At 38.3% G+C, this 27905-nt stretch overlaps 1 long non-coding RNA gene across 1 annotated transcript in view; it reads left to right on the top strand.

Annotated features, from left to right (window-relative positions):
- LOC103138918 (uncharacterized) overlaps positions 1 to 27905 on the top strand; it is a 98647-nt gene that overhangs the window by 33623 nt on the left and 37119 nt on the right. Inside the window, exon 3 of the long non-coding RNA XR_476344.2 lies at positions 6694 to 6771. This is a non-coding gene — a long non-coding RNA (uncharacterized LOC103138918). The remainder of the gene's footprint in view (positions 1 to 6693; positions 6772 to 27905) is intronic.

Here is a 27905-nt window from a genome sequence, read left to right on the forward strand (position 1 = left end):
TTACAACAAGCGACCAAATGGAGCTGGAAGATGTTAAACTAAAGCTAAACGTGGGAGAGGTTGCACTGCTTACTCAAATTACAGTCTAAAAACAAAAACAGTAAAATTTTATTTAAAATAATATGTTGGGTTTACTTACCTGGTTAGCTCCAGGCATCTTTTCATCAACTGAGTGGCAGATTTCAGTAGATTTTAAAGTGTACTTAGGTTTGTTTCATGGGTTGTTCTGCATTTAGCTCCAGGCATCTTTCCATCGACTCACTGACGAATTGCAGTAGATTTTAAAGTCAACTTTGTACATTGACTTGGCCTTCCTCACACATGAACATTCAATGATACAGTCCATTGTTTCAGTTGGTAGTATGTTTATAGTTGTTGTGTCGAAAAGCTCATGAGCCTCAAATTCTTTTCCACTCCCCCAAACTGGTTTTCATCCAGGTTTATCTTGTATTTAGCTCCGTTTATCTTCCAACCAAACTCTGCACATTTTTACAGTCCATGCTGAAGAAAAGCATCCCCACAGCATGATGCTGCCGGATGTGCAGTGTAGCTTTTCTGCCACAGAGCAGTTTGCGTGTAGCCCATAAAGTTCCATCTTGGATCACCAAAGATATATATCTATATATTCCACCTGAGCTCTGCAGAGTCTCTGCAACTCCAGAGCTAACATGGGTCTCTTACCTGCTTCTCGGACTGCTGCTTTTTTTCCCTCTAAAGATATGCACAAAAATAAAGACAGTTAACAATTTTTGCTAAACATGTTCAAAGTACTGTTTTTTAAAGTTTTCAACTCATGGTGTTATGTTTAGCTTCTGCTTTGACTCACAGTTGCAGAAACTGAGTTAATCTGAAATGTCGCCAACCTAGACTGGTTCCTTATAATAAATAAAGAAATATTCCCTCTTATCTTTGAGGCATTAGAAAACACAACTCTGAATATTTCCATTGTTTTTTTTATCCTTGGTAAAATTTCTAACACAAACGTGAAAGTTGTAATAGACAGGCTTAATAAAAAGTATTAAATATTTTAAAATTGTTGCAGAAAAGCCTCATTCAAAAGCCAGTAACTATACACAGCGAGATTGATTTTACTATTATTGGTACATTTCATATTAAGGTACTACATATATTTATTTTAATTTTAATTCAGCTCAGAAAGGATAAACATGCACGTTTATCCTTGAAGTTCATATTTGTTCACATAAGCAGGGGAATGAGTTACTGTAATGTGCGTTAAGAGCTGTAATAATTTAGATGCTGGAAAAGGAAACAACAATCATAAAAATCCTTTAGCTGCTCTCATATAAAATGGAGGCCGACAACACTCAACTGTCAGCAACATGTTAAAATAACTTTGCTGATTTTAAATAGGAAAATATGTGCACACGTGCTTGGGAGTGTCGCTGCATAAACAAAAAGCACTGCTGGTGGATTAGCTGTATTCTTTCCCATTTAAAACTTGATTTATTTTTCCATTTCAGTACTAAATTTGTGGAATGGGGTCATTAAGGGCATAAAGCTTAACTGCTGATACTTTCGTTTCAACATTTTCGCAGAATTGTGTGAATGGCCTAAAGTCAACAGAGCAGATCACTGACAGAGTGAAACCGCAACAAGATGCAGCAGAGCTAATTGAGACACTGTTTGCTTTGTTTTTCTCTCAGAATCCCACATTATTCAATAAACAGTACAGCACAGTGCAGCTTGGGCTTTGTCAGAAAGGAAAATATCATAAAAAAAAAAAAAAGATTTAAACCAAGATCTTGACTTATGACAAGTGTTTTGTTGTACTGATGGCTAGGGGATGCTTAGTATCATTGCCTAATCACATGTCCTCATGCAAGACGCTATAGGTTCATTTTCCCCATACAGAAAAGCAGAAAGCTAAACAGTAAAAGAAATGCTGCTGGACTTGCTTGCATTACTTTTATGGAAAACATAAGGATGAACTCGAGTGACTTTTTGCTCCCGTCACATTGCGTGACAAAGGAGTGTGTCTAATTTTTCCAGTAAATTTATCTCGTTCTTATGCCCAAGGGCAACCAATGGTAACATAACCTCAGAAAATCTCACCATTCAGGTTCATTTAGTCTTTTTGTCATGCACAAGAGCAGCTTGAAAAAAAATAAAATACTTAGAACCTTCTTTAACAAAATCATGTGTCGTTGAATTACTAATGACATTAGTATCCTCTGCACTGCCTTGGAAATAAACTGGCAGTAAGCAGGTGCACTGTTAAAACCACAGACTGTAGATGCTGTGTATCCCAATCTGTCCTCTTTAACTTTTGTGGTTTTGCAAACGTGAGGATATTGAAACCGTCCCTTCTATTGAGCTTGATCGAACCGAACGGGTTCCCAGTATCTCATCAGTCACTGAACAGTTAATACCTCTCAGCTCCTCTGATTGCTGTTTTATCACTAAAATCAAAATATGCACCTTTTCAGAACCTTCCCTCATTCACATGTTCTGACATGGTTTTCACTAGTGGCTTGGCTCTGGGTTGTTTTTGTGGTATTGCTGTGTTCTTTTGGAGCACCGCATTTCTGTCTGAGCGCTGCTTTCAGGACACAGCAAGAAATATATTTAATGTACATTTTATGGCATATTAACACACAAGGGCAATCAAATCAACTGGAAATTTGGAAATATTGATTGACCTTCATCACTATGCGGTTCCCAAAATTAATGGATTATTCTCATGTAATGTTATGTAAGTCTGCAAATGCTTATGCAGACTTAATAAATATTTAGATCCATCATTAATAATGTTTATTTTAGAAATAGTAAGATGTGTGCATCTCTGCCCCCCTCAAACAACATATTGATGCTTTCTATCATTCCAATCTTAGAGTGGAAAATATCTGTTCGTGGTGGAAAGTAGATGCGTGTGAAATACCCACCTTTTTTTGTGTGTGCTGTTTGTCTCTTTACAATAAGTACCTGTTAAATGGGTGTGTGCATATTTTTTTTTTCCTCAAATTATGAGGTCATGTGTGAAAAATGTACTGAAAAACAGTCGTGCCGTAACGTATCAAAACCTGTTTTTACATAATGCCACAGACATTAGAGAGAGGGGGGGAAAAAGCAGCAGCACAATGAATGTTTCTCCTTGGTTTTGTTTGTTTTTGCTCCTCCTCTTGCGCTAAGTGAGGTGAGAGGGGAGAGACTTTGAAACTAAAGTTGGCAACATTCCTTGGCCGTGACACATACACGAGTACACATTATTCCTCTCTATAATATGCCCCAAAAAATAACATATAATATTGGAGCAGATGTTCAAATTCTCAACTCAAAAACTCCATTAAGGGAGATAAGTAGAAATATAATTTATATGTTTATTGAGACCATTTGTGCAAAATACTCTCATTTTGCACAAATGAGACCAATTATATGATTTTTGTTGTGGTCTAGCTTTGCTACTGCTGGTAAAGCCTAATTTAGCCCTGATTTACTCTGCACAGAGCACAAAAACAGAGATTTCCTAAGCCTGCTACATCTGAAGAAGGCGAGGAAGTTCCTCAAAGGCTGGAAGTAGCCGTCCTGTGGGCGTTTAGGAGGAGATCCCTGTTTGTTCCAGAGGTGTCTCAGACTGTTGCCTCACCTGGTACAGCTTAGCTCAGATGGTCGGATTAGGCACCAGCCGTATTGAAGATATGTCACTAATCCATTGTTCCTTAACTTGGCAACCAGACACGGTTCTGTGCAACACTTCCGCTCAGTCAAAGTCAGCGATACGCCCGTCAAGGAATGTGAGAAATTTCAACAGCACTTTGATACTTTTTTAAATGCATTACAGCAAAACAGTGCCTTGCGAAAGTATTTACACCCTTTCAACTAATTTACATTTAGTCACTCTACAGCAACAAACCTCACTGACCATTATTGGGATTTTATGTATGGAACAAATGTAATGTACAATATAATTAATAAAGGAAGGAACTGAATGCATGGTGTGGAGTTTGGGTGACATTTTCAAAAATGTTAATAAAAGTGACAATAAAAGCAAACTTTAAAAAAAAAAATCATCTGAATTTCTGTCTGTAGATCTATACAGTCAGAACCAAACAAGCACACATACTGTTAAAAAAAAATAACCTGGTTATTTCTCAATAACTTTATTTCAAAGGTTACATTAAATTGTGCAACTACACAATGCAGTGAACTCCCAGCATTCATGGTTGTTATGGGCCACAACAGCTCGCGAATAGCAAAATCCATAAATACTTGAGACACATATTGAAGCCACTAGACTCTATTTTAATAATTCAAACACCAAATATACCTTGATATGCATTAGTACGTACAGTGCAAACTGTCCTGCCACTACCGTTGAAGCTAATATTTACAGTCTTTCTTATTTCTGTTTTGGGGAGTACAGTTAATCAGCCAATGCCAATTGCAAACGCCAGCCAGTAGTGTGCCAAGTAGCATTGCGCTTAGGTACTTCGGCTTCCCATGCAGTATTTTCTCTAGGATATTTTAGATCTACTCTTCAAAACAAACCCAAAAAAATTACGTTCCTCAGAAAAAAATGCAAATAGGCGAACTCACAACTGTTTTAGACATGGGCTGACTAGAACTTCATTAAAATCATTTAGCTGTATTGATAGTATTATTGCCTTAATGGAACCAACAGAGGGAAATAGAGCAAACAGCAAAAGCAACAATCCCTACCATGCTGCCCATTCTTACTTGACACAGATGCTTTTGATTTATTATTTTTGTCCAACTGCGGGGCCTGGCGTAATGTTTGAAGTTTGTATGTCTTCTCTGTGCACACGTTTTTTCTCTGCATACCTTTTCTCCTGATGGACGAGTGTCTCGCTCTCTTCCTGGACAATAACATTTCCTTACATTAAGTACTTTAATTTTGAGAAGGCACAAAATAATCCTTAATAATTAAGCAGCTTCAGAGAGATGGTCACTGCTGAGATTGAAACCACAAGGTAGAGTTTATTAAAAGGAGTTTACAGATGCTTTTAGCTCTTCCGGTCTGGGATGTTTTTGCTGGATAACAGGAAGTTCACCACAGATTAGATGCAAAGTGGAGGGTGGGGGGAGATTTTCTAAAACAGATTATTAATTAATTAATTCATATCATATCAAAATATGCAACTGTGGTGGTTTACATGTTTTTCTTGTATGCGTTTGGTCAGAAGGCTTGCCCTTCATATCGTAGCTATATCACAACTGGTTGGGAGCACAACTCTTATTTATCCAGTGTGCAGATAATTAAGCTGTTCTCATTAGTGACATAATTGGAAATGTAATTAGCAATAGTAATAATTATTGCATCTAATACCTTTTTCTCTATCGTTATCAGGCTCATTCAAACTGGTAATTAGAGTTCAAGAGATTTTCATACTTTTGTCCTAATTTATTTTAGTGACCAATTATTTCAGCTGGATCTCGCATCAATAAATCAGAACTACGTTCATCTGGGCTGTTTAGCAAACAAACAAAATACTCGTTTGGTTTTTAGATGAGAGAAGTGCTAGCAGTGTACCACGGCGTGATTATGCGTGCAGAGGTTTATTCTTTTTGTTTCTTTGTTTCTAACTTCTCTTAATGGCTTGGAACTAGAACGAAGGCATGTGTACGAGATGTAGTCGTGGTTATGATAGCTGTAGAAAGCTACTAATCGGATTTGAATGGCTGTAGCTACACAAAGCTGAAAAATTCTGCTCTGATTTCTGATAGTTTGGACTAGTTTCTTACCAGTGGTCAATATTTTATCTTCAGTGGTCAGAGTCTTCTTAGTCAAGGTAGCAATTGGATTTCTGCCTTGGATTGTTTTTGTCAACAAACTTCTGAACAATGCTTGAGGTGTGCAAGGATGTTGCTGTGCACTGCCAGTCAGCTTTCTAGAAGAAGTAAGGCATCTACAAGAGAGGCAGTTTCTCGACAGCTTACCTCTCCAGCTCAGTTTTATTACAAATGCAGTCTTGACTAATATTGCATACACTCTGTCAATCTACTTAGAGCAGAAAAGTAAAACTTTATATTATATGCAAAATTTTACTTAAGTCTATGCACCAAATTGGAAATATCAACAAATAAATGTTAATAGATAACGTCATAAGTGTGATGAGCAATGAATTATTTTTGCAGCGGTGGGAAATGTTGCTTTTCTATTTAAACCACATCGATTAGATCATGTTCTATAAGTTTATTTACAATTTTTTTGTCAAAAAACCATGAAATGAGAGTGTTTTACTCAAAATTGTCACACCCTGTGAATCCCATGCTATTCCATGCCTAGTCTTCAGTGTATAAGTAAACATAGACTATTTGCACACATTTGAAAAGCCTTTAACTGCAAAGGCAACAACAGCAAAGGTTTATGAAAGGGATGTTGAAAGTTGCGACTTGCAAATGGCCTGCAAGTCACTGAGACTTTAGTGTCACTAAGAAAATGCACAAGATCATTTTATTATTCATTTTGAAACAGAACAAGACATAAAGATTTCTCAGATGCTGTGACATGTCTTGTTCATGTTTACCATAAATACCTATCTCTGTATTATTCTGGTGGTGCAGTTGTTCGAGCTTCGTTTGAATCTTCGCTTTGAAGATTGTTACCCTTTACAGCACAACCAATCTTTGGAAATATCTTGTGAAATTCTTTAAATCTGTCATTTCAAAGAAACGGCGAGTGATGGTAAACAGCTGTTTTATGTTTATCTACAGGAATCAGATGGCAGTAGAGTGAGCATCAGACGGATTGTGCAGCAGATCCATCTTCAGTGCAGATTTCACAATAGGAAGGTGAGTCTTAAACCTAAATCAATTTGCCATTTCACTCGTATTTACCAGAAAACTGACTACCAGATGCAACAAAGTGGCAACTAAGTTTAGAAAACACATTTTAAAGTGAAAAGGCATTCCCTTTTCCATCTGATCAGCATTCGCAATTCTTTCTTCAGTTGTGTAAAAAAGAGCATTTCACACGTTTGCCATTTATTCCCTTGTTTTCGTCAGCCTTAAACAAATTATTGGGTAATTGATGCGACTTTCACAGAACACAAAATGTGTTATGCCATGTGCGGTGCGTCAGTGTCTCTGCTTCATGTTGAAGTTGCACCTCTGTTTCTTGGAGCAACTTAATTGTCTCAAACATGCACACAAGCAGCACGTACAAGTCATGATACCCCAAGGCATAGATTAATTAAGCTATGAAAACCCATGAGCAGGGAGCATTCAGCAGGTGCCTGTTTGGCTTGGTATGGGACTTGTTTTTGGCAGTGGTGCAGCGGCTCATTATAAATCTATAATTAAGTTACAATTTTATTTGCCATTTTTTTTAGAACATGCTGTCATAGGGGATCAACATGGCTTAAACTCTGGTTCTGCTAAGTACACTCTTGGTTATATCGCTTCTTGCATCCTCCGCTCCTCTGCAGAAATCCTTCTTTGACAAAATATGTGATTAAACGGCTCGGTGTCTCACACATCTCGAAATCCAAAGTCCCTGAGATGTTTGTGTGTTTAACTTTCTCATTGAGGAGCATCTTGTGATTTTTAGAATCTCTTCATTTGCCCGTAATCCAAGACAAAACAGTCCATACTCCTCCTTCCCTCCTGAACAGACACACACACACACACACGCACACACACACACACACACACACACACACAAAAAAACATGGCTTCCTCCCTGCGGCTGACGGGATGGTCCTCTGAACCCCCCGCAGGTCGGCTCATCTCTCGTTGGGTGTGTTGGCAGCGCTAAGTGAATGCAATGAAGCGTTGCTCTCTCTCAGGCCAACATCTGTTATCCTGAGTCACCTGCCAGCAAAACGGGGAGGGCTGGGGACGCACAGCGGGGGCCCGAAGAAGAGATGAGCCGGGCTGTGGGAGAGAAGCCCCTCGTCTGCAGGGTGGTCAGGCTGAATGAGAGTCACCACTGCAGCGCCGGCGTTTGCCAAGAGCCTGCTTAAGCTAACAATGCGGCCTGTGGAGGGGGCAGACGAGGCAGGAAATTGAGGTTAACAATGTTGTTACATATTAAACAGGACTTGGCTTCACATATTGGATGTGGAGGAGCAAATGCTTATAGAGTCAAGACTGTTATTTAAAAATTAAGTTAATAAAAAAATGTGATGAATATCTAGGGAAGAGTTGTGCTAATCTAGGGAGATTAAATCAAAGATACCAGTTAATTTTAGGAAAATATATTTGCTGTATATGATGTTTTCTAGAAATGTAGGGTTTAGCTTGGAGATATTAGAAGTTCTTAATTTTTATTACTGTGCCCTGTTACGAAAATAGTCCCTGGCTCAAATTAAATGTATAGAGTTTCTTTGTAGCGTTTTCGTGCTCTCTTTATGAATTTCAAGGAACCCCCTCAGGTCCAACACAACCCTCAAGAGACAGTTAAAAATATGGCCTAGTCAAAGTCCCTTCCTCTATCCAGCAGAAAGAGGAAGGGAGGAAGGAATTGATGTTCACAGACAAATTCAAAACAGAATGGACAGCGATTCTCTGTAAAGATGGTAGAGAGATGCTTTGATTTTCACTGCTCAGGCCTGACAAGTGAGTCTCACCACTTTCTGGTACTCTACCCCCCCACTGTGCTTCGCCCGGGGGACAGACATCTTCCACGTGTTGTAATAAGGGTAGCTGATATAATGAAGGTCATTGTAATCAGAGCTAATGTGCGAAGGAGTCAAGACACTGTAGCTTTATTTGCCAGCAAGGCCCTGCATTCTGTACCCGTGGGGATCCAGCTGATAGTGTTATCTTTGCTAACCTGACTCTAATACAGGCCGCTGTTTGTGTCGGTGTCAGAGCTGAACTTTTTTTCCCAGTGTTCCCCTTCGTGTGTGGATGGGAATGCGTCGGGCTCCTCTTTTTTCCGTCCTGGTTAAATCCCATCCCAAGGTGCTTGAACTCCTATTTGACACGTTGCATTTTAAAAAAAAGCCAAGCGCTCCCTCTCTGAACTCTTCGACTTGGAAAGCAGACGAGGCTCATATAGGAAGTACTTGACAGAGAAACATTACATTACAGCGTATGCTGAGGAACGGCTCATAGGAGATGACCTCTAAATCTAATCCTGTCCCTCAGGATATGCAAATGTCCTCAGCTCAAATTTGATTTGTTTTTGTTTATTCAAGACACAGCGGTTTGTTAGCAACTTTTGTCCAGGATCTACAGTGTAAAAAAACAACAAAACAAAACAAAACAAAACAAAACAAAACAAAACAAAAAAAACCCAGCCAAGCTATTGAGTTACTATGGAGCAGAATTTTCAGAAAAATTGACAGGAAACTATTATTTTAACTATTATTAAATTCCCTGCATTAATTTCAAATTTTGATTAAAATAACCCACAAAATGTCCATATTAATTGCAAAAAAACCCCCCCAAAAAACAAACACTATTTATAATGTGAATTAAAAAAGCAGAGCAGAATTGACTTTTTTCATATGTAATGGAAAATAAACAAGAAAAAAGAAAAAGAAACAATAATTCTGTCTTAATCATTTTTATTCTGTGCAGCATGCTTTGGTGATAGGCCAAAGTTAGCATATTTGCTCTCTGTTTTGCTTTTGGTCATTTCTTTAAGACATAAAAAGCTGTTCTGCTTTAGAGACCTTGACTCTCTAAACACAGCTCCTTGTCTTAAACCATTTGTGTATACCTGAGTGACAGAACGGGTCACAGACAGACAGGAAGCTGCTGCAGCTTAATTACTGTGAGCTTTAAACAAAAGAATAAAAAAGCCTCAGATCATAAGATGAAAATCCAGATTTAAGGAGCAAAAATTTCTGTGAACTCTTTCTACAGCTGTGTGAGCCAGGTGATTGTTTGAAACTGGGTGTGCCACATACATCTCACTGTCGGTGCCGCTCTTCTAATCACGGCCCAATAAAAGGTATTGGGGATTATATTTTGACTGTAACTCTCTGGTTTGATCATTTGTAAGGAGCATTGATGGCGACTCCAACATATCTGCAATCAGGTTCTTTATTCAAATGCATAAAAATGTAATTATTTTGTTTGCTTAGTAAAGTGTAAAAAAGTTTCTTTATTGCATTTGTTTATTAATTTACCTGATTAAGTGATTAAATGTGTTAGAATAAAACACATTCTAACAACACCCACCACATAAATGTATTCTTCAGCAGTTAGCTTATTTTCTAATATTTTCATTATCATCCTATTAATCAGGATGCGTTTTGACTTACATCAAAAGCCTTTGTTTTCCCTATTCATCAGAGCACCTCCCGAAAAGAAAGAAAGAAAAAAAAAAGGCTATCCAAATAACACCCTCGTGCAAAGTCCCCTGATCCCATCATTCAAACTTCCAAGCCCTGCTTTCTGGCTTCCTGGAGGACCACGGTGAAATGATCTCTTTTGTTTCGCATCATTAGTTCCATCTGTTGTGCGAGCAGGCCTGTCTGTTCCGGAGCATGGCAACGTGATGGTGGCCAGGGGCGATTGGAGACGCTTACAGTCCTGGTGGCTCGTGGCTCAACCTCCAGCACTGCCGCCGCTGCCGCCTTGTTCGTGATCCCTCTGACACCGTCACACTCTCTGGGCTGTTTATTCTCACTTATTTATGCACACATTGGAATAAAATAGAAGCAAGCATGAGCTTTGGTGCGCATGGGCTGTGGTTTATCTTGTCTTCACAAGACGGAAAAAAAAGTATTTTTTTATGGTCAATCAGCACATACACGAGCAGTGAAAAAGTATTTTCCCCTTTACAGATTTCTGACAATCTGAGTAAATATAAAAGGGAGTTTTGAAGTGATTTCATTTAAAAAGGGGGAAACAAAAAGTTATCTGGTTGCTCTAACACCTGCCATCATGCATTGCTAACTCAGGCAATGAATCTTTTACATCATTGCGGAGGAATTTTGGTCCAATTCTCTTTGCTGAATTGTTTTATTCCAGCTACATTCAAGGGTTTTCAAGCATGATCAGCCTTTTGTAAGTAGTGCCACAGCATTTCAATCAGATTGAACCTTCGGCCTCTTCAAAATCTTCCTTTTCTTTTTAGCCACTGAGAGGAAAACTTGCTGGTGGGGTTCGGATTATTTTCCTGTTGTTTGGCTACTTGAGAAGCCCAAGGACGTCTCATTGACATGTCTCTCTGTTTCTACGATAATCATTTCTGAAGTGCTGTTAGTTTTACCTCAGATGCAACTGGACTCACTTTTTCCAAACAGTTTGAATGATTTAATGAAGGTTTACCTTGAGACGGGTCTTCTTTATGAAATCATGGACCCTGAACCTTAACTGAGGCCTGCAGGTTTTTAGATCTGGGTTCTTTTGTAACCTTGTGGATGAGCGTTAGATGCTGTCTAGAACTTGGTAGGCTGGGTCCTGCTGTGAAGGTTCATTGCTGTGCTTTACTGGAGTCTCAAAACATCAGGAAATCTTTTGTAAATCTTTCCAGACTGATAGATGTTAATGATGTTATTTGCTATCTGTTTTTTAATTTGATTAGATTTTGTGCTGCTCTTGGAGATTTTGTTTAACCTACTTCCTGCTGTCAGACAGGTTCTTTTTATTCTGCTGTTCCAGCAGTGATCTGACTGGATGCTTGATGCCACATGTTGGAAGAGCTAGTTATTAGGTTTAGGGGGAATTGCTTTTTCAAACAGGGCCAGGTTGGTTTGGACAGTTTTTTCCCCTGCATCATAGATAAAATGATCATTTTAAAGCCGCTGTTTGTATTTACTCGTGTTTTCTTTAGGAATATCTAAAACAGACATTTCCCACAACACTGTAATTAAAAAGAAATAGTTTTTAATTCCTATCGAAAGCAAGCCTTTATAGGTCAGATCTGTACTTTTTCTTGCATTTGGAAGTGAATGATACCCCAAACAGTTGTAAATTTTTCCCACAACAAGGAAATATTTTATTCATGATTTACATGCCTGATAAATCTTCAGAAAGTCGTAGCGCTGATGGGCATACACAATTTAACATCTGTCCTCCCCAGAGTTGTTAATCAGATACCGGAGCACATGGGGCTGAGATTTGGAGCTTTATTTCTGCTTTATATGTTTCTTAATTACTTCTTATAAACAAAATATCCTCTGCAGAAGACTAGAACTTGAGAAATCACTGATAGTTGCAGGAAAACATTGCACTCCAGTTTCTCGGGCTTATCTTTGCGAACCTCCGCCACGGTTAGGATGGCGAAATGTGGCCACACATTCTAATTATAATACATAATTCCCAAATGAATATTTCCATAATGTCCCCCCAGTGAATTGCTCTTATCCCCATAGTGGGAGTGTTCAGCACAAGGGCATCTGTGTGCGTGTCAGTGTGGAGATCGCCGGATAATTTTCACTGAAGATGGAGCCATCAAAGGTCACAGCAATCCAAATGACCTAACCTTGGAATGTAACACCTGGGTGTAAAAGTGGACTTATCCTATCTGATGGAATGGGTGTAATGTACCCCTAATGTATAAAGTGCGGAAATAAAATAAGAGTTATTGGTTGGCGGAGGAGGTTCAGTGTGGGTTAGAGAAGCCTGTAACTCTATAGGGTGAAATAGCTGTGTTGGTATCACCTGAGGTGACAGTCTATTGCCAGAGTGCTGTATTTGTTGGAACCATTATGAAATAAAGTCAGTGGAAAAGGCCAATATTCAGTTTGAATTGATTCCTGGAAAAGTCCAGAAGTGAATATGCTTTCATTTTGATGGTATTACTATGGACAAAGTGTGTTGTGTCAGTTTCACCTCGCCATTACTTTGCTCCATTAGGGCAAAACCGGGTGATTTTATTTTTGCCCAGTCTATTTTCTGTGATAAAATGAAAATCTGAAAGCTTTATTAAGTCTGAGTGACACCCAAAGCTGAGAGCCAACAGGAAAATAAGTCATGTGGGATCTGGTTTCAGTTCATTTTTGCTCAATTCCCATCTCCTGATCAAATACTGCACTTTCCAGTATGGGCTTAATGGGAGTGTCAAGTTCACAAAAGGCCCTCTCTCTTCCACTCACTCCATTACCTGATAACAGCACTGGTTTTGGCACTTATTTGCACAGAGCGGCTAAGCTCGGCTCGCGCGCTTCGCATTTGTAGCAGGTTGTAATTGAAGCTGTATTGAGACCATTTTATTAATTTTAACAGCGTACATCTCCAAGTTACCACGAGCGCTAACCCACCTCATTTTCTCTTCATTTACTCCTGACAGCCCGCACTGCTCTTCTCGGTGAAAGCCCCTCTTTAAGCCAAACAAACATGACCACCGATGTCTTGGGTTCAGGGCCTTTCAAACAACCTTTCAATAAAACAAGCTCAGCTGTGAGACATGCAGGATCTCTCATGCTGGGCAGCCCCGCTGAAAATACCCTCCCTCCTGTTTCAAAGCCATCAGCTTTTGGTTCCCCCAGGAGAGCCAGCATTATCCTGCAGGGTTTATTTAAACTTGTTGAGAAGGTCTTGCCTGTTTTTTCTTTCTTTCTTTTTTTTTTTTTTTACCAACTGGGCTATGTGACATTTAGCTGAATCTTACCACATGTGAAAGAGATTTTACTCAGCTTATTGATCCAGATTTGAAGTGTTTGAGTACCATTTTCTAGTAATATGCCAACAATGGGATACTTCTAATACGGAGTGATGGTAGGGTGTGCCATGTCTGCAGGATGTACCAATTTGAGTTTTATTACAGATTAAAAATTTTATATGTTGTGATGTTTGATGTGCTGATACCAACAGCTTTAAAAATATTTCTTTCTTGTTTTTCTGCTGTAATCTGTCATTCATTGTTGGTTGCTTAGTAGTATATGCGAATCATACGCTTCGACAGTGTTAAGGATAAATATTACAAAACATTTACACAAAGCTTTAAAACAAAGGTGATACAACTGCTGAAGGAAAATAACATTATTTAACCAGAAAGAAAAAAAAAATCCAACAGCCCATTTTGTCCTTCTTTTAATGCATAAAAAATGCAGTAATCTTCTTTCAGCTGATTCAAACGGGGGACGGGGCAGTCCTCGGGGAAAAATGGGACCTTAAAAGAATAGCGCAGGAAGGAGGTGATGGAAAATCATAAGGTTGAAAATGTTACTTAAAAATGTTAATATTTCATGATGCCAGAATCAGCTTAATTCTGGGGACAGGCGATGCTGCATTAAGTTTGCGAGAGATATTTGCTGTTAAGCAGGGCTGCAATGCTTTAAAACTGCTTACCATGAACACGTCCCAGTCTAAAATATAGTTTCCTTTTTTATATAGCTTTCAAGGCCTTCTGTGCTTCCTTATGACTTCAGTTTTAAATCTGAGTGATGCTAACACAACTCGTTTAGATGTTTTCTTTTTTCTATCTCGCTAACAACTTCCGCTCTGTACTAACAGTGGTGCTGTTAGTGCAACCTGCTAAAACTTATTTATGGTGCCTTCACACATCTGCATCTGTCAGATGTAGATATCAGCACCTAGTTAAAGTCAAAAAATAGATGTTGTGCATCCTGAAATATTTGTGTTAGTTGTCAGTTACAGAATAGCATTTATCTCCTGTCAAACGACTGACTGGCAGTTTTCAGACACAAGTGGGGGAGGGGCAACGCTATTTCTTTGTATATTCAATAGAGATTCTGGGGTCTACGCCAAATGCCAACATTTGTAAATCCAGAATGTTTCGGGACAGGAAAAAGTAGAAAGTTTAGAATGACCAAACAGAGGGATGTTGCTGCAATATGTTTAGCCATCCTGCTTGAATCAGAAGCAGCCAAGCTTCTTCAGAAAATACAATATGTTTTTAATTAGCGTCCAACTTCCTTTTTAAGCACCGCTGCTCAAAATAAGAAACTTTATGGCTTCCTTTCTCTGTAACAACATCCGCATTGAAGAGTGTTGCTGACAGCACGGCCTGTTTGCACTTACGTACGGCGAGCTCGCTGATTGAAAATAGAACATTTTTTGAATTTCTAGGCCAGTCACCAGCCGAATAATGTCACCAGCTGACCTCTCTGCTCGCCTCTACTCCTAAGCAACCCTGCTCTGTTTGTCAAACTTTAAGCACTTTCTGAGTGACTGGAAGCTGAAAGGTGAGAAGAGGAACAGGAAGGGAAGGAAGGAGAAAGACAAATGAGGACAGATGACAGAGGCATCCTTTACAGCTTGATACTGCAGTCCCTGACTTGTTTTTATTGACCTTTTCCTTCCCACATCTATCCACGGTGGAAGATGTGCCACTTAAATAAATGTCATTTGACCGTCTCCGGTTTCAGTGTCACATGCTGACATGTGGTATTTTGATAGAATTCATCCGATCGTGTTGGTCGAGCATCCATTCTGTGCTGCTTCACCCCACACAGAGCTGTGGCTCTCACTGCCAAGATATTTGCACCGAATCTCCTCTTTAAGTTGCTCCTACATCCCCAAATTGTTCAGCGTTACGCTGCTTCTGCTTGCACAGACATAGGAGGACTAACAGTCTTGGGCTGACACATTACCGAGCCATTAAACCCCCGCCCCTCCTACTCCTTAGCACTTTCACTTCTGTGTGAAGGCACTGGAATTACTTCCAAGGGGTGAGGGTTGCACAAAGAGTAGTGGAAAGACTACTTATTCTCTCAATGATGTCTTGTCCTTTTAAAAGTCGTCATCTTCCAGGCGCAAACAGCTGACTCCGGCAGATGGGGACCGATGGTATTTTTGCTACTTCGGTGAAATAAGGCAGGCTGGTTTGTTTTAAAAACTGGGTTTGTTGCCACCAAATGGGGAGTTATTCAAAGCCACACTGTAATTATAGTGTGGGTGGATTAGTTGGAAGGTATTTCTGATTAATTTCACTACCCACTGATAGTGGTAAGAGACTCGCCATAAACATATTTATGTTTTTGAATGATGGTGCCACAAGTCAAAGCTAAATAAATGTCTAATTTAATTATCTGTTTATAACTCCGATGATTGTCTTTTCAATGGAATTGACATAAATACGATCTCTTTGAATTGAAGGCATGCGCTGTGAGAGAAGTTTGACATTTTTCTCATGGGAGTATATATTTTTTCTATTGGCAGGCCATGGTATTAAACCATCAACACCCATCAATTATGGTTTGTGCCATGGTTGCACAATAAGATTCTTTTCACGCTCTAAAATTTGGGTGTAGAGTCGCACTTTGGATATAATACTCTGATAAAAGGGCAATTCTGCACAAACGGGTGAGCTAAACGCGAGACAAGCCGACATAGGTTTCTGGTTTAATTCCAATGTTTACTCTCAATCCCAGAAACTGTAGGCCGCCTGCAAGCACACGTCAAGCTGCTGAGGTGTATTCAGCGCTACACATGGCGTCCCCCTCCGAGGACCCTCTGATTTGTATAATATCCTTCTGACAAGGTCATAACAGCGCCTACATCTTTGAAGATAGAGGAAAGAGAACATGTTCCCCCGTCTTTGTGCCTGTGGAATTAGAACAAACGTGCGATCGTGCTGTCGAGGGGCTTCCACTCTTCAGAGCTGATATGAATCAGACATGAAACGGTTTAGATAAAGTGATAGTTATCTTGATTCCTGGCGGCGTCCGCCCAGCAGACAGTGCAGAGCGCGGGGGTAAAGCGGAACGGCTGCGTTTTAGTGTGAAATCCTGGGGAAACGTATCCATCTGGTGTATGAATAATTTAGATGGCTCAAGTTGGTTCCTGTTGCTGTTGTGTTTGCGCTCAGCTTTCTCTCTCGGCTCAGCACCCCCCGCCGTCACCCCGCCCTCCTTGACATCACTCCTGAGGCTTGTTTGTGATGCTTAAAGGGAAGTTGGGCCACAGGAGGAATCGTGGGGAGGAGAGGCTCATTTTCCTTCTTTGCTTTCACTCTTCTGTCTTATTTCTTCTTCAGACCGAGACGTACGCAGTTTAATACTCCCTGACACAAATACTCAATCAAATACTGTCATGATGCTATGTGCTTATCTTTATCGTTTTTTTTTATTTTTTTATTTTAATTGTTCTATTTTTGACTGGAAACTAAATATTTCACATCAATAAAAATGGACTGAGCTGAGTCTCTTGAAGGGTTTGGCAATAATACATTACAGATTACATTGCTGATTATTATTTATCACAATTTGTTATATATTTTAGCACTTATTCTCTTTTAAGATTAAATTAAATAAGATTACCCACTATAGTTGCAAGTATGTTTTGTTTCAGTATCTTTTTTTCCTGTAGTTTTTAAACAAATTGCATGGCACAAAAGAAATTTTATTATCAAAAAGTGTGTTCATTTATTATTATTATTATTATTATTATTATTATTATTATTATTATTATTTATTTTACAACATGATGTGAGAATGTATACAAGAAGCAGTTTGGAATCAATCATTTTTGCCAATATCTTGGTTTTATTTAAATGTTGCTTTTTAATTTCCTTGCACATATTTTTGTGCAAGGTGGCTGTGATAATTTAGTTTATAGGTTCCTCTTTTGAAAACTTATTACCTTTTTTTATTACTGGACATCAAAACTGCTCTGGTGATCTAACAAAAAAAAAGAATAAAAATAGAGATCCATTCATCTTGTCAATTAAAACCAGTTACTACTTTACGGACTTCTTGGTCTAATCACGTGTTCTGTTTCAATTTACAGATTTACATCATGATATTTTGTAGAAAAAACAAACTCATAAAAAAATAAATACACAGGTAACATTAGTTCTGCATTAGTTCTGGTTTGTCTCCTGTTGACTACAACATAAAATGCAGTTTTTCAACAAAGGTGCTTAATGGGCTTCATTTAATAACCTGTAGGTCCATTTTTTTTATTTTCACATGTTTTCGGTGTGGCTGATGTGACAGTATTAAACTTTAAAGGATTAAAACATGCTGACAATCTGCCAAAGCATAGAGTGACAGCGTCGATCAGGCACATACTGTTTGTTTCTGTTCTATTCTCTTGCACAGTTTATTTTTTCTTTTCATTTGTGTGGTTTTGTCCTTTTTAACCTTCTAGATGAAAAAAAGCTTCTTGTATTTTGGTTGAATAGTTTGATGGTGCATTGTACTTAAAATGTAAAAAAAAACCTATTATTATAGTCTTACTTATATGGTAATATTGGGTTAAACATCATAACAGTGTGATTTAACTGTAAAGTAAAATTGGGATGTAATATTTCTGCCATATTGCCCAGCATTTAAATAAGTTTTGTTTTGTAATAAATTTGGTGTAAATGATCTTAATAAACAAGTAAGAGTTTTAGCCTTAAGAAACAAACAAAAAAGGAAAACAGAGCAGAAAATCATCACGTCTAGGAGTTGTTTTTTAATCCCTTATGTAAACACACACATAGAAGTTAGAAATTAGATTACTTTGAGTCTTAACTCTTTAAATCCAAATAAAGAAGGAAGATTTTTTTTCCCTCCATTCTCTTTCTCTACTTGTTTTAAAACGATAGTAATGGCCCAGATATCCCCAAGGAAATTAAATAAACTAATAAATAAAGAAAATCATGAAAATGCACACACTGCAATTTACACCGTATACCAAATGTGCATCTGTGTACGCCGAAAACCCCCCCAAAAAACAGCAAACACATACGCTAACAAAAAGAAAGTGTTTGTGGACAGATAACACTCTAACATGAAAATCCATTAATGTGGCAAGCCAGCTAAACTAATCCAGTCCCTGTCTTTAAGGGAACCAGTCAGGATGTTGGGGGTGGCATAGAGGACTGGGAGGAGGGAGACGAGAGAGAGAGGGAGAAGGAAAACGACAGATAGAGGGAGGGAGGGAGGGAGGGAAGAAGGGAGGGAAGGAGGGGGATGTGACAGACCCTTGGAATCTCAACCTCTCTCTCCTGGCGCCCGCTCTAATCAACCCCTGTAATTTATGCAGAAAATATGATTTATATTTAATTTCACTACACTTGCATTGTTAATTTGAGATGTAATTAACGCGTCGCCACGGCAACTAATTTCTCAATGCCGTAAATTATCACCGCCTTTTCATCAAAATTCAGTTACTTTGGGTCCTGTGCGTAGTGTTGTGATGCAATTAGGTAACCAGGGCAACCCCAAAGTGTTAATTTTCTTTTGTTATATTGCAGCGAGGCAGAAGTTTTTATAACACGAGTCATATTCACTTTTTTCTTTTTTTTTTTCCGGGTGCGGAGAGAACTCGAGAACGCAATTGGTACGTATATACAACCCCGCGTACCGCTTTAACTCATTGAAGTGGACTGCTGAGTGATAACGGAGAAATCCTGTGCTGCTGCAAGAAGATGTAACTCAGAGTTGTCCTTTGGGAAAGGGCACGGTTGTCAAAGGGAATCTATATAAATGAGAAAGTGTTTATTGTTGAAATTTAACTGAGCTCCCTTCCTTTCTGTCTTAAACATACAAACATGCTCCCGCATACGCGCACCGTGGCGCATTTTCAGAACTTGCTCTCCTTTTATTCCCCCAACAGTGACTGTGGAAATGACTCAATATTTTAATCAACTGTATCTAATTTGCACTCCAGTAGAAGATAGGGCCACATGTGTGCTGTTGCTGCCTCGGCTGTGAGTATGCCCACCGGACGGCTCTGAGACGCCCCGGACTGCCACGCGTGGCGGTATCGGCGGGCCCCTCGGCACGTCCGTCTCCAATCCGCACCCCCTGCCTCCTTAGCTGGTCTTCAGTGGAAATATCAGGTCATTGGCTGCTAAGCTGTGGTTAACTGCATAGGTAATGAAATTTGAAAACAGGCTTTTTGAATCTTTTTAGCCTCTTTGTTAATACCGGCAGGTATTACGGAGCATTTGAAGTGAGGTTCTGCTTTGATTCCCTGGCACAAAGAGGCCAAGTTTCAGAGACTAGACAGGGAGCTAAACACCTGAAACTGTTGCAGTCAGAGTCTCACCTGTTTTTACTGCGGAAATGGAGGAGAACACGCCTTTTTTTATACATGATTTTGTTTTAAACAGTCAAAATAGATTAACTTTTTTATACGGCTCAACATTTTTTGTCATGTCTTTTTTAATTTGACCTTTTTAATTAGTTTTTGAAGTCAGGTGCTGTAAACTTATAGGAAAGAGGCCCTGACGTACCTCTCTGTGCCTACTAGGTCCTCACTGACATTCATTTATTCATACCATATTTGGGTTTGCTGAACCATATCGTTCTACTAAAACTACCATTTTTATAGCATCATCATAAGGGCCAGTAATGTGGGGGTTTGTACTATGTGTAATTAGAAGAAAACAAAGATTAAATTAATTAAATATAAAAAGAATAAAGGAATTTCTTGCCAGAATATAAAAGCAGTTTTTGTTCATTTGCGGTCTTTGAGAAATAATTTTCCAAATGTGTAAAATAGCAGATTTTTTTAATTTCTCCACATTTTCTTTTTTAAGTATTTAGTTTCAATGTTGTTGTTGTTGTTGTTTGTGCATTGCCAAACTTGCAGCATTCTTTAGTGAACATATGCCCATTTGGTATCATTTCTTTGAATGAATGGTTTACTGGTTGGAACAAACCTGCCCCAACACCGTAAAGGTAACCAGACCCTCCATGATTACTTTAGCTGTTGGGGAAACAAACAAACAAAAAAAATATTTGGTGTTTCCCTTTGTATAGGACTGTTTGTCTTTTTGTTGGTGCACATAGTCAGCACAACCAGGTGAATATGAGCTGCATGGAGAGTCCTTTTTGTTCCTAGTGGCTGAATAGAGGACATTTGCATCACACAGGTTTCACATATAAATTAAGCTGAGTATGTTCAACTCCAGTTCACAAGAGCTACAGTTCCTCAGCTTTTAGATTTATGATCCAGCACACCCAAATCAAATGAATGACTCATTGGCATATTTCTACAGAACTTGATGACTTGCTAAAGAAGAAATTCACCCATATTTTTGGAGCTGGGATTCATCTGAAAGTTGCAGGATAGTGGTTCTTCCCTGAATTAGGCGATAACAGGCAGAGCTCCTGTTTTTAAACATGTAGTCAGTTGGATCTCATATTCATGGGATAGAAAACTGTCTTTGTATATAATAAACATCAACATTTTTACAAGATTCTGTTGTTAAGTTTGTCCCAGTTTTGGACTTTTATGTTATTCAGCAGGCTATTATTGTGTAATAGCATAACAAATGTTACATTTATGTCTTTCCTGTGCTCATCATTTTTAAATTATCCTGATAACTTGCAATCAGTTGATCAGGCGCTGACAGGCTTAGTCAACTAGATTGGGGATTTAGGATTAAAATTATTTGAAAATGTATTACTAAAGTTTTTTTGTTTGTTTGTTTATTTTGACATTTGTCACTGTGTACGGTCAGAGCCCCTCTCTCATCCTCTCACCCTCAATATAAATACTGCTCTACACGTGAAACTTACCCAGACAGTCCCATCACTGCACCCACTACGTGCTAAACTCCACACAATAATTGTATTCAGTCATATTTTTAAATATGTTGATATTTATCGTTAATCTTGTGTAACCAACAGTGGAAAAGCAGCAATCCGTTTTCATGCTAAATAATTATTTTTCATCATAACAGATATTGTTTGAGGATATGTCATCTCTTAAATATCAGAAAGGCAACCAGTAACAATTTAACAGATCCTCCCTTCTAAAACTCCTATTCCATTAGTTCTATGAAAACGAAGGTAAAGATATATTTTTTAATCTCTTAACACTCTCCTCGTTGACTTTGAATAACTGTTTGAGGTTATTTGCAACACCAGACTGTTAAGGATGTAGAGACTATATGTAAAGGCTGTTTCTTGCAATAGCAAGAAAATCTGACCTCCTCCTCTTGCTGCAATAAGCTGTTTGATTGTAAATGCAAAAACGCCGGGGCTTTTTGATCCCTCCCTGTCTGATCTCTTAACTATACCTCACTTCAGTGCAAAACACGCTTGTGCATGTCTGATGCATTGCTCTTATGGTAAATCGACATTGTGTCGAAACTTCAAAATCTGCAGCGCATGCCATAATCCTCAAAGCAGAAATGTGCACCGGGTTCTGCAGAGTGCGGCTTCTTGGAACGTTAAACAGCAGAGTTGTGCAACTCGGTCCCCTGCAAAAGTACCGAAGCTTGAATGTTTCTTCTTTGCAGGAAAAGCCTCAAATGGTATTATTTCACCACTGATGTGAAACTCGATCGTAAAAACAATTATAAGTCACACTGAGGTCGAACCGCCTAATCAACAGTAGGGTAAAAAGACATCGAACCTGTCTGGGAATTCCTTCTTGATTAGAACAACAAAGTCAAAATATTCTCACTATTGTCCTGGTGGATGTGAAGTCTGAGTGTGAGGAAAGGTCATCAAGGAAGTTTTTCATGTAACCCGCTCTGTAAAAACAGAGTTGATTAGACTTGTTTATTTATTCCAGTCCAAAAGAGTATTTGCTTTTGTCGCATTTATTCCCATTTTGCCTGCGTGAGGGGGCCCTGGAAGACGAGTTACCAAGGAACACAAAATTTTAATTAGTGTATTTTAATCATTCAGGCTTTTCAAGCTAATCCACAGACCCCTGAGAATTCCCAAGATGCAGCTCTGTGCTGCTTTACCATTTATTGTTGAGTCTATTATAATTACTGTTAGCAGGTGGGGGCAGGGAGACGTTTATTATGTTTTTCCATCTTTATTATAATTACTAGAAAAAATGAAAGGATGCTGTTTCATTAAGTTTAGAGATGATGCCATTTTCCCTCTGTTTTCCCCTCAATCTCCTCTTCCTGCCTTTGTTTCATAAAGCCATTGTGCTGGCTTTCATTCAGGGGCTTTCATACGTTGCACAGCTTTGTCCAAATAATAATAATAAAAAAAACCAAAAAGAAACTGATCTTTTATTAAGAACAGAAGAGGAGGAAGATGGTTTTAAAGAAGTTAATTTCTGAGACTGTTTTTTTTCTTCTTCTTCTTCATTTTTTTTCTTTGCTTTTCAAATGCAAGCTCTGAGAATGAAGTTGACACATCCTCTGAAACACAAATGTTTAACAGAGCTGGAATGGGATCAGAACAGCAATCCAGAAAGTGGAATCTGTTTGCCTCTCTGTCACACTCCTCAGTAATGAAAGATAAGAGGGCTGCAGTAAATCTTTAAGCTCCAAGCTTTTGGTTCTCTGCAGGGATTTTAGCATCTTCCAGATATATTTTATGTCTTTAAGCATAGTTTCGCGTCTCAATCCTCCTCTTGTGTCTCCAGAACAGTCAGTCTGCAGAAGTGGTCAGCGGAATAAACTTGAGATTTCTCAGTCGTTATTTATTTATTTTGTGTGTGTGTGATCTTTTTGACAGATTGAACTTTTAGCCGACTAAACGACGAACAGAGGCCACGTTTGAAACTGCAGCAGTAGTGTGGGTTTACTAGTTGATCAGTGCTTGCAGTGTGGGTATGTTGGAGTCAACTACATCACATAAAACTTAACGCTTGTCATCATTCCAATGTCTGTCAAGGGCACCGTTTTGGCAGTGAATGCCATCAATTTTCTTAAGTGAACATGACTGAAGCTGTCTCCTGGAGAGAAAACAGTAAACTCGGGACGCACGTTTAAAATGCGCTCTGTTTGTTCATTAACACCCGAAGGGTAAAATTTATAGAGTGTGGAAAATAAAGATTTTAAAGCTCTTTATGATCGGCTCGGCTCTTAGTTTATGAAACCGAAGTTAAAACCAAATTTACTTTGGGAAATGTATCTATCAAACGACAGCACTCAGGTGACATTTGTGTCCGTACAGTGTTACTGCCGTAGAAGCTAAACTTGTCAAGAGATGACAGTAGAGTCTTTAATCTGAAGAGTCAAAGAGATTAACATCAGAGATAAAAACAAGATTGTACTTTGTGAAGGACTGCATGCTCAGCATTTTTTATGGGTAAGTGGATATTTTTGTGGCGGTGATTTAAGAATAGCATGCTGAGAACCACTCCTGTTTCTCAAAAACAACTTTAGGTTTCTGTGTGACCTTAAATTAGGTTTGAAAAATACTGTGAATACTGTGAATATTAATTTTGATACCAAAAAAGGATATTAGATATGACTTGAAGGGCTTTTTTTTATGAATGTGTTCATAAATGGTGTTAATATTTTGGGTTGACTTTTCTCATTGAGGTACTTAAGCTGAGTGCAGCTCACTTTGGAAACATTAAATGATTAAATGTGAAGGGCTGCTGGTAAGAAAGAAGGTTTCTGACAAACCTCAGCCACATCAGTCCAAACACCGTTAGACTGATGACTGCAGACATCTCATCATGGCGATTTAAGACTGTTTAAGCCACGGTAAGGCAATATGACAGTCCTTGTCCTTATCTAGTTCAGGAACGTAGATTAAAAATCTTTTGTGCAAGTAATGGTAACATTTTCAATAATGACATTGAAGTTTTGCTGTTTACCATGCCAACCGTCTTTCATCCACATTTATGCATACAGAGAAATCTTCCCATGGCTTTCCTTTCACCTTTCAGACATAATTTCACATTTTTTGATTAGAGGGCAAAGTTTTTTTTTATGGAATGGTTCTCAGAAGTGACTTGACCTGTTAAAATCTCAGGTTTGTTTGACATATAATGTGATTATATATCATGTAAAAATAAAGTAAAAACACGAATATTTATTTACAAGGAGCAATATGCTTGTTGCGTACATGTGCACACCCTTTAGGCACCTTTTGATCCGTTTGCAGTTTTCTTAGGTTTCACACTTTCCTTCAAATATAAATGAATCTTAAATAACATTCAGCTGTCCTAATTGGATCCTTGTAACTATGGCAATAGTTTACTGACCAGTTCCCAAAGACAAAAAAAAAAAGATGTCATAATACATATTAGTCGGGGCAAAAATACAAATCAAAAAATGTAAAGTTACCATCAGGTTTCAACAGACTGGTTTATTCTGCGTAAATCCCATAACGCAAACAGCTTCCAGAATGTGAACCCTTTAGTTTTCTTTCTGTAATTTGCATAAATATATAGAAATGTCTTGCTGGAGATGGGCACCAGCAGCCCTCCAGACCCCACTAGGGACATAAGAAAATGGATGGATGAATATAGAAATAAAGATGGCCTCTTCCCTAATTGCAGTCGTAATGCCTAAATGTGCTAAATATGTGAAAACTGCATTCGAGCAGATAGTTGCTATATGTTTACAAAAGCTATTTTTGGAGCAAACCTGTCTTGGCAGCTTTTTTTTTTTTTTTTTTTTCCAGATTTGAAGAATACACAAACTTAGCACTCATTGAGCTTCAAATACATAATAGCTTTTTCAGGCTGCTAAAAATAGAAGTAATTCTTTGCATAATGTGTCCATATTAAATATAGTTTGTTCAAATAGACCAGAAAGGAATCAAACAGCTCTAAGTAAATTAAGATACTAGAGTACGATGTGATGACATAACTAATATTCTAACTGATTGAAGTAATATTTCAGTGTAGTGAAAGGCCACACCAGTGAAAGAGAAATTATTACTGCACAGAGATGCTGCTTTGCAGGTCTGCTTAGAGATACTGCACTTAGAAAACAAGTCCAGTAACTTGGCAAGAAGAAAGGAAATGGAGAATAACTGTGACGTACTGAAAGTCCAATAAATAAACACTCAGTGAATTTAGCTTCAGCCACCTTTGTATTTGTACTCTATACTCTATACTCATTGAACAGTTAAAATTAATGGCCTAAGCCTGTTTTTATAATTCAAACTATACTTTCATAATTAGATCAAAATGCCTCTGAACTCATAATCCACAACTTTGTGTCTTTGTGTCTATGTGTAGTATACACATAGATGTGGGACAAAATACCATTATTTTTAGCCATTCTTCAAAATTTGTCAGACAAGGGAACATACGATTAATTTAAGACAGATATGTTTTCCTGAGAACTCAGAAAATGGGTACAAGGAAATACATTGTCTGGCTCTCATAGTTAGTCTTACATAATTAAATCTAACACAGAAAGTATGTTGACCTCACATAAAATCTGGGATTTTTATTACATTTTTCTGCTTTCCACATAAAAAGAAAGAAACAACAACTTTAGATAAATGACTTACTGTTTTGCAACCAAGTGAAATCTTTTCTTGGCAACATGTGAGTGCTTTTTCCAAGTCTTTTGTTGTCATACAAATAAACAGTTCTTTTATCTTTGATATGGTGTCTGAGAGACGAACCAACAACAACAGTCCAGTTAGACTGGTTTACGGCACAGCGATTCAGACTGCAGTGGTTGCAGTCTGAATCGCAACCACTGCACAAGTATAGCACATTATAGTATAATGTGCTATACTTGTTCATCTCAAGCAGTTCTGCAACAAGGAAAATGATTGGTGCTCACAGATTGGCTGCTTTGCAGTTGTCAGCCAGTGGCGTGTCAAAGTGGCATTACATCCACGTATTTCAGTTTCTCAGACTGCATTTTTGCTTCCAAGTATTTTAGAAATGCTCTACGAAAAATCTGGAAATGAGTGAATTTTCCACAAATAATTTGGAGAAACATCCATGAACAAAATAACCCCACTGTTTTTGTGACAACACAAGCTTCTTCAATCACACCATGTTATTGAAAGATGTTTTGATTTTCAGATTTCGTTCTACAACATGACACACTTGGGTCATGTGCAGGCAGAATGAGCAGTGATCTCCATGGGACAATCTTCATGTTTTCATGTAAAATTCCACATCTTCTCATGAGATGTAGCCTTTTAGGAAAAAAAAAAAGATTTGTTTCAGGGTAGGTCATTTAAAAAAATTAAAAATAAAAAAAATAATAATGAATGGATGTTTGAAGTGTGAAGGGTCATCCTCATGCAATTATAAAGTCTTTGTGAAGTGTCACGATTTTGGAGTTATAAAATCATCCTGGACTGGCAGAAGTAATTATGTGACTGAATGAGACATTCTCTCACTCTATTGTCGATGCAGCTTACCTTCTAGTTTTTTCTAGTGTGTGTACTGGTAGGATGCTGCTTCTCTTACGACTTTCGTAAAAAAGTATGTTACCTAATGTTTGAATACCCTTATTTTCTCAGTTTATTAAGCCATGATTGTAAGCTTTATTCTCATGAAAAGTCTAGCCAAATCAGAGGTTAGTGTGGTGGTTGTTTCTTTTGAAACCAGACTATATTGGGCCTCTCAGTTAGTGGCATTGATGAGCATTGCTGAATAATAATGAGTGCAGCTGTTATTCACACAAAGACAGCCAGGTGAATCTGAGGGTTTTATGTAATAGTGGGGCAAGTGACATTCTTACCATCCATGATGTTTCTCTTGGGGTTATTAAAGACAAAAATCACCCTCTTTAAGATAAAAGTTGATGTTATCATGACGCAATGCAGACTCTTTCTAAAGGTCTGCATGCCCAGTTTTACGGAGAGAGCATAAGCAAGGCTGATAAAAGTGGTATTAAACCATCAGACCTCTCCCCTCATACACAATCCGCATCCACATCATACAAATTACTGCTCAATTTGGCTGCAATCATGCTCTTAACATGGAGCTGGTTTGGAACGGAGCTTTTCTAATTATGGGCAATCTGTAAAAGATTGTTGTTGTGATTAAAGCAGAGACATATGCCCCAGTGCAGAGTGCATCCAAAGCAGACCCTGGAAAGCTAAAAGCCCGAGAAAGACTCCAGGTATTGGTTGTTATCAAAGATTTTATTTTGTCTATGGATGTTGAGTAGGGTGTCAAGAAGAGGAATCTTTGGTTTTGACATTAAATTACAGGACATGCAGTTGAAACCAAAAAGATATACTGACACCTAACTTGTTTTTTTTCTCACACTATAACATTAAATCTGCCTTAAACATAACACTAAAATATAAACTCAACTCAAAACATTTTGTTCTTATTTTGGAACAGTTAGGATTAACATTAAATGTAAATCTTCTTTATCACATGATTCTCCCGCCCTCGTACTTCACAGTTGAGATGGTGTTTTAAGGCTAGCAAAAACCCCCAATTTTGGTCCACACACACACACACATATATATATATAT

Source organism: Poecilia formosa, unplaced genomic scaffold (genome assembly GCF_000485575.1).
Source record: "Poecilia formosa unplaced genomic scaffold, Poecilia_formosa-5.1.2 Scaffold56, whole genome shotgun sequence".
NCBI lineage: Eukaryota > Metazoa > Chordata > Actinopteri > Cyprinodontiformes > Poeciliidae > Poecilia > Poecilia formosa.